This window comes from Macrobrachium rosenbergii, chromosome 24 (assembly GCF_040412425.1).
Source record: "Macrobrachium rosenbergii isolate ZJJX-2024 chromosome 24, ASM4041242v1, whole genome shotgun sequence".
Taxonomy (NCBI): Eukaryota; Metazoa; Arthropoda; class Malacostraca; order Decapoda; family Palaemonidae; genus Macrobrachium; species Macrobrachium rosenbergii.
Window position 1 is genome coordinate 22676236 of NC_089764.1, and position 12500 is coordinate 22688735.

General features: G+C 35.3%; 1 long non-coding RNA gene across 1 annotated transcript in view; it reads left to right on the plus strand.

The window, feature by feature from the left end:
• The window catches only part of LOC136851746 (uncharacterized), a 51649-nt gene that overhangs the window by 30325 nt on the left and 8824 nt on the right, over window positions 1-12500 (plus strand). Inside the window, exon 3 of the long non-coding RNA XR_010856960.1 lies at window positions 7866-8017. This is a non-coding gene — a long non-coding RNA (uncharacterized lncRNA). The remainder of the gene's footprint in view (window positions 1-7865; window positions 8018-12500) is intronic.

A 12500-nucleotide genomic window follows, 5' to 3' on the forward strand; every position in this document is an offset into this window, starting at 1 on the left:
AATGGAAATCCAATTATCTGAAGGATAAAAAAGACAGCATCGAAATATATTTTCTGTTCTAGATAAACAGCAAAAGTTTTCCTATAAAATATTGTGGTCGTTTCATAAGCTAGCGAAAGAAAAGCTGTTGATGACAAGATGTGTCTTCTGATGAATATGGTTTCGAAACCTTTTCTCTGTGTCTCTTCAATCATTATGTTTTTAGTTGAGGAGTAAAAGCGATTCAAATGTATATTTTTACCTGGAAGCTTTTCAGGCAAATATATTCCTCGCCCTTCGCAGCTAAATCCTTAGTCGGGGTCGCTGATTTTAATGAGCCTTTTCCAGGTGGTAGACAGAAATAGCCTTCTTGTAACTGTCATTTTTCATTTTTGGAATAATTGCATTTATCCACCCTTCAGAATTATTAGAATTATTAGAAAATCTATAATGCATATTGACCATTGCGGGTGTAAATTGAATTGAATGTATTACGACTGGTTTCACTGGTATGATTAGCTGACTAAGATCGAACTTCAGTAAGACTAAGGCCTCAGTGATTAGACAATATTGTTCAGTAATTATTCAATATTATTCGCTTTGCCTAAGTAACACTAAACCTAATGATTCTGCCGTTTGAAAATTCTTGCGAACTTCGACCCCTGGCTTTATTATAGAATAGTAAAAACTTAAATAATATATCATTTAAAGCTGCCGAACGGAAGGCATTGATCGCAAGGCTTCCTACTTCCCCAGAGATGGCGTTCTCAGTGCCACATGCGTCTCATCCTTTGTCCTATTATTACTGAAACTGCTCTTCTCTTCGGATGCCATAACTTTCCAAAGATATTGATTGCTTTAATCTTTTGGCCAAAATTGCTCTGAGCTGTGATTTATTTTGACCAGTTATATAACAGACATGACGTAGATTATGGTCTTTTTCCACGAATCTGTAATGGCAGGGAGCTTACATTAGAGCCATTAGTGCCTACTCATTCTCAAAACCTCCATGTTACCAAACATCAGCGCCAGGTGGTTTTCATTCCTTTTACTGTAAAAGTGTAGGAAAGTCTTCATGTGTAGGTACTCCTATGGTGAAGGAAGGCTGCAATATTACTTTAATGCGTGGGCATCTTTACTTATTCTCTCTTCTTACATTTTAATTTTTTTTTTTATGTAAATGTTTTTTGCCTCTTAGTTCGTCTTAAATTATTTAATATCTTCTTCTCTCTAAATTCATTTTCTCATTTATTCTGTGATGTTTGCCATACAGGTTAATACCATTTAAGGCTTCTTTCATATAAGAATTTGAAGTAAACGTAAGAGAGGGTTAAAATGAAATACGACCAAGAATAAAGTAATAATGGTAAACCCGAGCCAGGAAGATGTAGAAAGGACTGCATGCATGAATAATGATAAATGGAAGCCGTGCTCTCGATTTCTCTAGGTATTTGGAAATAAATGTAACGGATGAGAGTAGGATAATAGTAGAGGTGAATTACTGAATAATATTATTAATGAGGCAAGGGAGGCAGCAGGATGTCTATAAAAAAATTGTGGAAGAGACAAGAAAGTCAAGTTGGGAAGGTTAAGACGGGTGTTATGCCACCTCTTCCTTTACGTGTGAAGTGTGGGTGGTGATTACAGAATGGAAAATTAATTACTTAAGGGGGATGAAAGGACCAGAAAAACGCCTACACAAAATGTGGTAAAAAGGGTTAGCATAGATGAACACGTTCACCTGAATGCTTTCAGGTGGTTTTGGGGAGTTGGAGAGAATGAAGGATGTCAAGTTAGTGAAAACTGTCTGTAATTCGAAAGTGTGGGGAAGAAGGAATAGATGGGGATCGAAAAAAAGTGGTTTGAAGCTTTAAAAAAAAAAAAAAACTTTAATATCCTGGCAGCTAGGGAAGATATGAGTATGGGTCTCGGAACCTCACCCAAAAATGCTCGCTTATTATTGGAAGACGAATCGACACAGATCCCACTCGATAATAGTCGGTCTAATATATTATATATATATATATATATATATATATATATATATATATATATATATATATATATATATATATATATATATACAGTCAACATTAACCCTTCTCTCCCAAGCAGGTGGCTCCCAAGTAGAGAAAAGACTGTGATCGCTGCCACATTCACACTCAAACAGTCGAATTGTTGATGAACCCATGTGTAGAAATCTGGGATCACAGACATTTGAATACTGAACATGTAAGCCCCCCTGCAGGTCTTTTTTTTTTTTTTTTTATAATTTTGTAATTTACCATAAAAGGCGTCGACGGGGGCCATTCCATTTCGAAATTTATAAAACTCATTAATTAAGTAGACTAGCTGTCCATTAGCTGAAGTGCTCTTGCCAGCTGAAATCAGGTAGAGTCTGTGTGTGTGTGTGTGTGTGCATTCAAGTAACAGTTTTTTATGCAGAATAAACGCTTATTTTTGTTCTAAATTAAACACAGTCTGTGCTGGAATCCTTAAATTAGTAAAATTATATCCCTATGGAATAAGAAACTTTTGTGTGTACATTAATGCATATTTTATGTATAAATATTATGGGATATGTAGTCTTAGGTATCCCCAGCACTATTATTTGGATGTGAGGTTTGTCCCTGGGTTCCTAAAAACTATACAACGGTATGGTATCCCATAATCCTATCTAATTTTAACAAGGGTAATGCGTAACATTTAGATACGTTTAGTACATTATGTGAAAAAGATCCTAGAATAAAGGCATTGAAAGCCCTGTCAAGTTCGTGATTGCTTTATTTATACTTTTTTATCTGCAACGTTTCATGCTACGATATTCGAAAGTGATGAATAAAGTACACGAAATTGCGCTGTGCTCTCTCTCTCTCTCTCTCTCTCTCTCATATGCACAGGATAAGAACAAAAATACAAAACGAGAAAAGCCAACAGTGGGATGATGAAAGACAAAAAAGCCGAGCGATGCGCTTCCCTTTTCTACGCCACAATTCACTTCTATCGCCGGACGCATTCGAGGGTGAAGTCAACAGACGAATCCTTAACTCACGCAGCCATCTAGTCATTCGCTCGAACCGATTTCCAGTGAGTTCACGGCCGGACACCCGCTGCAGTGCTTTTCACGCAGAATTCATCAAGCCAGCAGCGCCGCATTTACAATTTATCTCTCTCAATCAATTGACGCGATTGGTCTGGTGTTTACGGTGCTTTTGTTCCAGAGCGCTGCCCTGGATGGAAAAATTGTTTTGCGCTCGTTATCCCTGACAATGAAATCAAATAACCAACGTTGCTAGCTTTCTGGTGGAATGTATTCGAGAGCTTTTTCGGTTTTAATATAAAAATCACACTCTAGTGGTTTTCGATCTGTCAGTTTTAAATGGAAATTTGATTTTATCAGGTTTACTCTCACAAAAGATTTTTTATTGATACTTTGCATGGATGTAAGATTAGCGTTTAAACGTTTTCCTGATCGCAAAAAAAAAAGTCCGATTGCTACCAACACTACTGAACAACAGAACTTTATACACATATTCAACAAAAATATGTACTTCACAGAAAATTTCACAACCTTGGAATATAAATGAAAATAATTATATTAACAACTGCGTCTATTTATTGTAAATCTTCGAATTTTTGCGGTCTCTAAATGGCAGTCTCTAATTTAAACCTTCCGGCTTGATATGCTGTTCATTTCTTTTGACTCCAGGACACAGAATTACTCTCAACTTTTATAAACCAGATGTCATTTGGTACACTGTTTTCAAGAAGCGATTTCTATCAACACTTAAAGTTTCTAAGTCCGAGCTAGACTTAGCCAGTTGTCTGTTGGTGCGTTGTCAGAGCCCAGCGCTATGGCATGCGTCAGTTCTGCCATGAATTTGCCTGAAAGGATAAGATTGCTTCCTTCGTTCTCGAGGCCCTGGTCATGTGACATTCCACGTCAATGATGTTTAGTTTTAGGGGTGTAGGTGCAAATTCCTTCTTTCAAAATTCTGATTTGAGCATCCAAGCAGAATCGTGATGTCTATATTAAAATGAATTTAATATAGAATTTAGGCCACAGGCCAAGCACTGGGACCTATGAGGTCATTCAGCGCTGAAACGGGTTTTGCCAGTAGAAGGTTTGAAAGGTGTAACAGGAGGAAAACCTCGCAGCTGCACTATGAACCAATTGTTAGGAGAGAGTGGAAAGCAAGATGGAAGAAAGAGAATGTGAAAGGAGGTACAGTAAAAGAAACGAAAGGGGTTGTAGCTAGGGGCCGAAGGCACGCTGCAAAGAACATTAAGTAATGCCTACAGTGCACCGCATGAGGTGCACTGACGGTACTACCCTCCTACGGGGATGTGTTGTCTATTGTCGGTTACTAAATATTCATGTGCTAGGAATGGTATTCAAGCCACACTCGGAATCTCACACACCTTTAACTTTTGCCCCTGCCAGGACTGTATAAAATCCTTTTCAGATCTCTGCTTTTTAAGCTTAAATATAGAAATCCCTCTCCAAGAGAGTGAGCTATAGTCTGACGAACTCCTCCTCACTGTTTCGTCTCTTCTTTGCTTAGAAACAGGTTTTAATTTTTTTGCAAATCTAGTATCCCAATTCTCTCTCAGCCTCTGATATTGTCAATCTTTCTCCTAATAAAAACTTGTTCTCTGTTTCATCTAATTTTCAGGTCATGGACCACCATCCCAGTCAAATAATTTCGTGGGCCATTTCTTCTTTTGGTTACGATAAATAAAGCGTAGGCAAACAACATTTTGGTTTGAAATATATTTATTACAAAAAAATTATATACAAGCTGGATTTCGAGAGAATTGTATAAAACTGAATTTTAGGTGATTTTTCCACGGGCAAGCTTGCTCCGAATCGTTCCAAAACAGTAATAATAATAATAATAATAATAATAATAATAATAATAATAATAATAATAATAATAATAATAATAATAATAATAATAATGATAATAATAATATATTTCTACAGTTAAGGGAGGACTGATATTTTCGAAACTTCACCAAAGCATGGATGCAAATTTTGGATTACGAGTGTGCTAGGCCAAGGTCTGAGGACTGTCAGTACACTTTCTGAATATGAGTGATACAATAAATTAATAATCAGTTATTTATATGGATTAAGTTGTGCTTAATGCACTTTCAATAAATTTAGAAATATATGTACCAATCTCCACTTTATTACCAAATACAGTGAACATTCTGTGGACCATCTGTCGAGAACCACTGCTCTCATTCGTCTTCAGGTGACCGTATTGCAGCAGGCCCTATTAATCCACCTTTCACAATCATCTTCATTCACGTAGTTCATCTAGCTGTGAAGGCTTTGAAAAGGAGAAAAAACCCACATATATATTATAAGCAATTTGTGGATGAACTAGCCTCTGCATTTTGGTGTAATTTTTACGTTATCCTTTAAAATTACACTTATCCCATTTCCTAGAAGCGTAACAACCTTAACCTTGTCGTTTAACATAGTGTTGCTCTTATAATAACTACAGTTAAAGTTTATCTTATGGAATGCACAGAATCTGTTAGCTTTCTCTGTAGTTATTCTTATTGTTTTAGCTAGGTAGTAATGTCTTTACCTACGTTATTCAACCTGTATATAAACTCTCAGAATCTTTAGGTAACGTTATTTTATTGCTCTTAATAACTGCAGTCTTTGACAGAGTCGGCCAGAAGGCTCAGTTACCCAAACTCTCTACCTATGGTTTCATTCCTCTTTAGGGGCCAATTTCAAGTCCCATTTCAGACCAGTATTTTTCTGCTGAAGTGCTTATGTGCATAAAGTATAGTGGAAAGGACTATGAAGTATCCCTCTTTCAAAATAAACCTTATTCGCAGAAATAAAAAATGTTAACTAGATGAATATTCCTGACCAAGTAAAAATCATATAGCAGTCGTAAAGGTCCATTTACAGAAGACCAAATCAGTGTCATAAATAAACTCTTAGCTTTTGCTCCCCTTAACCAACTCGACCCTTTCTCTCCCCTTTTGGTGTGAGGAGCAAACACTAATTCTTGGAGCACAGTATTACGAGGAAGACAAAGTTAACCTCACTTGTATATAATGCGAACTTTGTTGCAGTTTAATTTCGGTAGCAATTAAGGAAGATATCCAAGCAATGACAGTAATAATTTTTAAAACTTATGTATGCTTGAATTATATATATATATGTATATATATATATATATATATATATATATATATATATATATATATATATATAAATATGTATGTGTATGTATATATGTATATATATAATGTATGTACAGTATATTTATATATATATATATGAATGTGCGTGCGTGTGTGTCTGTGTGTATAAAGAGATGTAGATAATCACGATTATCCGCTATTACTTTTCCAGGTGCACTATGTACTTTTCATTTCAAACACATATGCTCACGCGTGTGTTTAGTTGCGTGTATGTAAGAGACTGCGAACTCCAAGGCTTTAAAATATGAAAACATAATAATATAAATTTAAATTGTATGGTACAGGAGAAAGTCCAATCTACTTGATTGGTAGGAAGTTATCAACCTGTATTCCCTTATCCTTACTAAAATAAGCGTAGAACGTAAGTATACATACAAATGTATAGAGAAAGTACTATTATACAGGCAGAGCAAAACATTTATATAATTATACATATATACATATATATATATACGTATATATATACATATATGTATATATATGTAATTATATATACATATATATGTATATATATATATATATATATATATATATATATATATATATATATATATATATATATATATATATATATATATATACTGTATATACACGTGTGTGTCTGTATGTGTGTGTGTGTGTGTGTTGTGTATTCTGAACTTTCAAAAGCAGCTGCTTTCTAAACTCTCGAATGTAATCTGGGATAACTTTCTAAACTCTCGAAAGTAATCTGGGATAACTTTCTAAACTCTGGAAAGTAATCTGGGATAACTTGGCCTTCTTCCTTGATAGTTACCCACTGCTGTTGCCTCACTACAAGATCCCGAGTTGACTCATTCATGTAATCAGGAAGTGGATGGGAACGAAAGCTATTAAAGCTATTATCATCAGGCTAGTAACGAGAGGGATAAGTAGCTGCACCACGAGACTGTTATTTATAACGTATCAAATACTTTGTGTATACTATTATACATTGCAGAAATCCCCCTCCTTTTTTTTAAACAGATATAAAACAAAATATTTCACTTTTAAGTATACAACTTTTTCAAAATGAGCATCCAAAAATCTCATAGAACTTTGCCCGTAATATGTGTACTTAGATATATATATATATATATATATATATATATATATATATATATATATATATATATATATATATATATGTATACATACATATATATATATATATTTATTTATTTGCAATCAGATAATTCCTGAATTATTTTCTTGTTGAAAAGTTTTGGTTTTTCGAATAGCAGCAGATTTACCCATAACTACAGGATTTGCAAGTCTGTTATTGAAGAATTAAAAGGAGACATTTTCTTATATATATATATATATATATATATATATATATATATATATATATATATATATATATATATATACATATATATATATGTATATATATCACACATTTAAAATGAAAAAAAAAATAATGTTATTCTTCAGTATTTGTCGCTGAAGACTGGGAAAGACATCTGCACGCTTTACTTCCCTGCTCTTGGCTTTAATTAAGGTTAAGAAGTCTTTATTTAGGGTAATAAGACTGAATAATTACAGCCCCATTTTTATCCAAAAGCCCTAATATATTTAATAGCCAATTGTAACACGTGAAAAATTTCCCCCCGTGGTTATTCTGCATTTATTATATTTGTTTCTTACAGCATACCCGTAGTCATAAAACTTCGGAAATTCGGTTCAAACACCAGCGAGAGAGAGAGAGAGAGAGAGAGAGAGAGAGAGAGAGAGAGAGAGAGAGAGAGAGAGATGAAACCTCCGGAGTGAAAGAGAGAGAAAATATACAACCAGCTAAGATGTGAGTATTATTGAATAAGTATTTTTTTCACGGTAGTTGTTGAATTTGTATTTTTCTCTGTGAAGTTCAAAGACGGGTTAACTTTGAATTTTTGTTTATTTAATTCATATCAGGTAATGAAGTTAATTTTTGAAGTTAAACACGCACCAGTTGAAAATTCTCATAAATGAAATTAATCATATCTCAGAGTAGTAATATGATTAATACAAAGATATGATGGTGAGAAACTTTGTTTGTATTACATTTCCTTAATCCAAAGCATTGTGTGTAATAACTTTATATAGGGGGTATAGCAGAAAATTTTATAATTATCATTACCTGGCTGTGAAATGATACATGTTACCTTGCTTTCCCTAGTGGTTCTCAGCCTTTTTTTTTATTTTGTCTTCCTTAAAAGTTTTAGTGTATTTTCATTCATAAAACTGACGAGACACCTCTATTTAAGTATTACGCACGTAACAAGGCTTTCATTTCCTGGTTCTGCACCCAGCAGTGGCAAAAAAACTACAATAACAGTTCATTATACAATTACGCACGTTTCTATTCCACCGGGAAAAACAGTGCTTTGTTTTGCAACCACAGTATTGCTCCCTTGAAGCTCATTGCGAGTTATTTTGATGTGGGGAAGTGGAGGTATCAAGTCTAAAACGACGTGACTGTTCGTTATTTTCTTGGCGTTTCTAGTCATCCTGTAGTTACCGGTATTTAAATACGTCGAATGACAGACGCTTTCATTGATTCATTTATTCACATTTCGAATGCCAAGATAAAGGAGACTGGGTGAAATTTACTCGTTCACTGTGAGATGAAATTAAAAGATCCTAGTTGTCAGAGCTGGGTAAATTGAGTGATTTCAATATATTTACGGTTGCATTGTTTTCTTTAAAAATAAAGCCTGGTATTTTTCATTTTCAAATGAAAAAAATTTAGCTAATTTGTTTCGATATAATTTCATGTTTTATTTCATAAAAACGATTATGTAAAGAAAGTTCGAAAACACACAATGAATTGGAAGCAATATGCTTATGTTTAAGCGCATTTCAGTGATTTTGTTCGCCTTGCTTACGAAACAAGTAAATACTTTCCCAGTTCCCTTTTCAAGAGGGATCACTGAGAGAATCATAGTTGCTCTCTCTCTCTCTCTCACTGAGAGAATCATAGTCTCTCTCTCTCTCTCTCTCTCTCTCTCTCTCTCTCTCTCTCTCTCTCTCTCTCTCTCTCTCTCGTTTCTTTAAACATTTTTATAAAGCATTTTTTAGCGAATGAAGTAAAAATGACTGGCATCATAGATAACTCAGAGTATTTTCTGTAAAAAATTTACTTTTACTGTTTCGTTTGCGTTAATGAATTGCTAGAAAATAATCTTCTGGGAAAATGCTCAGGGCAGTCGGTGGGGAGTTTTGTTGTGTAGTATAGTTGCTAAGGAGGTTTCTGCATGATCTGTTCAGGTGTCGATTGAGGGAAATTCACTTTCAGCATCACTCGGAATTCTCTTTAGGAATGACTGAGTTACCTTTTGTTTTAGTAGTACTTATCATTTTACCTGGTAGAAGTCTTTTGGTCCACTGGGTTGTGTACAGGAATCTCCTGGTCTTAGTATGTTGATTGGTGAATAGGTGAGACAAACAAAAGAAGGAATTACATATATGCATACTCTTAAGTCAGCTTGAAACGTTTGGGATGGATGTTGGCAATAAGCTAACAGCTCAAAAGTCACATTTTGGTAACTCAGTGGACCTTGATCAAGTCCACTTGCCATTTCAGCAGGACGTGCTCTGAAGGTCAGTCTTTTCCCACGGCCATTCTGTTCAGGTGCTTAACTCTGTATATTCATTTAGAATAAACAGAAAATTCATTGATGCTGAACGATTTTTCTCAAAAGCTAGGGTTACTATCATGATGTCGACAAGCCGTTAGTATCCAGATAAAGTTTCCTTTTCATACACATGGGTGGTTTTCGCTTCTTTAAACATAGACAGTTGCTGCTGCGTAGAAAAGTCATTAATGTCCACTTAAAATGTTCTTTGTATGAAAATGTGAAATTGTAACCTTGTGAAAAAACATTCGTTAAGCAGCAATTTAAATTAAGTCGGAAGACTGTTAGTACGAAAATGCCGTGATTTATATTTCAGTTAAGCTGTCAAATTCTGAATAAACTTTCTCATGCCATTATTAGTAAGAGAGATATATTAGGCGGTAATTTAATAGGCACGAACTTTTATATACCGTATCTGAATGATACAATAAGTAAAAAATATAGAGAAATAGAGATAATATCTCTTTCCCGTTCAACTCTCTCTGCATCGTCTAAACATCCAAGCTCACCGTTACGAACTCGTGTCTTATCGGATGCGAGAGATGTTAAAATCCACTCTCTTATGCAGATCTATTTTTACTAATGTACAGCTTTCCCCCCGAGGCCCCGAAAAGGTCTTTTGAAACGCCGGGACCTCCTTCAGATGATAGTTCCTACGGCGTTTGACGCTCGGAATGCATCGCATAATACTCGTACCGAATGCAAACGCCTTCCCGAGGGTCTGTGTGTCAGCTCTTCCTCTCTGCATTATTCCTCATAAAAGTGACGATGGACGATTCAATTTCCGAAATTCGCTCTCAGGAAAATTTTCGTAAAATTCTTCCTTCCGCTTCACAAGAATCCTTGAAATGATATTTTCTTGGCGTTTGTCTTTTGTTTTGTGTGGCATTTTGGTCCGTCGTTACAAAGTTCTCAAATGATTTTTTTTAAGCGTTTCATTCGTATAAGGACCTTGCATATGTTTTGAACTCTGTCGTGTATAAGACGGAGCATAATCAGTTTTATATATTGCACAGTATTCTCTTTTACTATTAGATAAAAAGAAAAAAATTGGACCACAGACCCTGAATGATATTCCAAAACAAGCGTCTTGTAAATCAGTATTGCTTATTTCTTTGCCTCTTAGCATAGGGTCGTATTTTCTCATAAATAGCACAGATAGATGTTTTCAACTCGGCCTGTTTTTCCACAGGATTTAATAGGAAACAGCTGAAGAACTCCTGAATAGGACGGAAATAAGGAAAAAAACCCTAAACGGGAACGCCAGGGTTTCTTTTTTTCTGATAAGATTATCATTCAGTAGATGAACTCTATTCATATGGATCGAGCCCACCAAAGGGGCCATTGACTTGAAATTCAAACTTCCAAAGAATCTGGTCTTCATTAGGAAGAAGTAAGAGGAAGTAAAGGAAACTAGAAAAGGAAGAAATCCCAATTATTAAAAAAGAAAAAAATAGATTACTAAACAGATAAAAAAAGGTATTAAAACGCAAGGAGAATAGATTAGGGTAGTAATGCATTGCACCTTCGCTTGAACTTTTGAAGTTCCAATTGCACAACATCTTCTGCGAGGCTGTTCCACAGTCCAACGGTGTGGGGAACAAAGGACCTCTGGAACTGAGAAGTTCGACAGCGAGGCACATTTACTGCATATTGGTGCTGCAGTTCAGCAGTTCTGGTTGCTCTCGGCAGGTAAAAGGGAATCAGGGATCAATTGTGAATGTGAAAGATCTCTGTTGAAACACAACTTGTGAAAAAGTGACAAACAAGAGACCACTCGTCGATGGCCCAAGTCATAACTGCTACTATTAGGAAACAGAAACCTACCACCACGAACGACTGCTTAAAAGAGATAAATCTCTGGCAGAAGCAGACATCCACACCACAGAACAGTATTCCAGTAAAGGGAGTACAAATCACCTAAAACAGGTTGCATTGATTTTCTCAGTTATAAAATATATGAGACCTGACGAACAATACCTAACTAGGAAGTTAAGTTGCTGAACTTTTCCACATCCTGCTCAGAAATCCTTCTGATATCACAAAGGGTAATTTGGGACAATAAGCTAACAGGATTTCCCTTCTACCGTGCGTGAGTGCCAATAAAAAGACGTTCTGTGTCTTCCTGACGGCCAGCGTTTCTTAACAGCTGCCATCTCCGTGCCTGGCAGTGACAGTTGGCTTCAAACCTTAAATTTCATCTTTCAAAAAGAATAAAACAATTTTATGATTGCAGAATGAGACAAAAATTGATTTCCCTGTGAGCTCATTCTGAATTTTAGAGAACAGAATCAGACGTGACCCAAACCAGCATTAAAACTTTTGGAGAGGGCCCTTGATCAGTTATGAATTGGAAAAAGTTTGAAGTGTTGATGTTTTTCTGCATTAAATAATTCATGACGAATTGAAACCATGAGTATGTATTTCTCGTGAGTGAAGTTATTAACTAACGAGGAAGTATGTTTTTGTCTTTGATTATACTCTGAACAAATTTCTCACCGTTTACGATAACTGAATGTTTAATTCCATTTCATTGCGATCACACACTTGAGGTAGATTCGACCAAGTTGTAAGTTTCTTTGGACTTGTTATTCATAGAAAGTTCACACTTCGATTACCTGCCAGGTCAATGTGTACCCAATATTGTTTAGAGTTTTTGTCAATTTG